Below are 937 nucleotides of genomic sequence, written 5' to 3'. Positions count from 1 at the left end.
CCTAAGCAGCAAAAATTTGCAATGAATAAAGCACTTGAACAAAAACTAATTGGACTAATGGAGGAGTCACATACCAAGGAACAATCTCCCCAAGCAGTTTTGTGAGAGGTGCTTTGAGCAAGGAGATCGAAAATGGCAGCAAAATGAGCTTGGACTCGGGTTTGAGCTGGATATTCGTGTTTGGGGGAGGAAGGAGTGTGTGGGTGAAAGGATAAGTGGAGGAGGGCCACCGTGGGCCCATGAGGCAGGGGGCGCGCCCAGGGGGGCAGGGAGTGCCCTCCACCCTCGTGGGCAGGTGGTTGACCCCCCTGCTGTGTTCTCAGTGCCAAATATTCTCAAATATTCTACAAAAAAATCATATTTAAATTTCAGGGCATTTGGAGAACTTTTATTTTCGGGGTATTTTTATATTGCACGGATAATCAGATAACAGACAAACAAATATTTATTTTTATTTTATTTAATATAAATAACAGAAAGTAAAAGTGGGGTACAGAAGGTTGTGCTTTCTAGTTTCATCCATCTCATGATCATCAAAAGGAATCCACTAACAAGGTTGATCAAGTCTTGTTAAAGAACTCATTCCCAATAACATGGAACCGGAGAAATTTCAAATAACACTATGTTACCTCAACGGGGATATGCACATCCCCAATAATAAGAATATCATATTTCTTCTTGACTGTAGGAAGAGGAAATTCAAAACCTCCAAATATAACCGATGGAATTTTTCCAATAGAATTGATACTATGAACTTGAGGTTGTTTCCTCGGAAAGTGTACCGTATGCTCATTACCATTAACATGAAAATTGACATTGCCTTTAGTTCAATCAATGTCAGCCCCTGCAGTATTCGAAAAGTGTCTTCCAAGAATAATAGACATACTATCGTCCTCAGGAATATCAAGAATAACAAAGTCTGTTAAAATAGTAACGT

Source organism: Triticum urartu, chromosome 5A, assembly GCF_056163025.1.
Source record: "Triticum urartu cultivar PI428250 chromosome 5A, HENAU_Tu73, whole genome shotgun sequence".
In the NCBI taxonomy this organism is placed as follows: domain Eukaryota; kingdom Viridiplantae; phylum Streptophyta; class Magnoliopsida; order Poales; family Poaceae; genus Triticum; species Triticum urartu.
The sequence above is the reverse complement of the archived record's forward strand: the minus strand, read 5'-3'. Positions refer to the sequence as shown.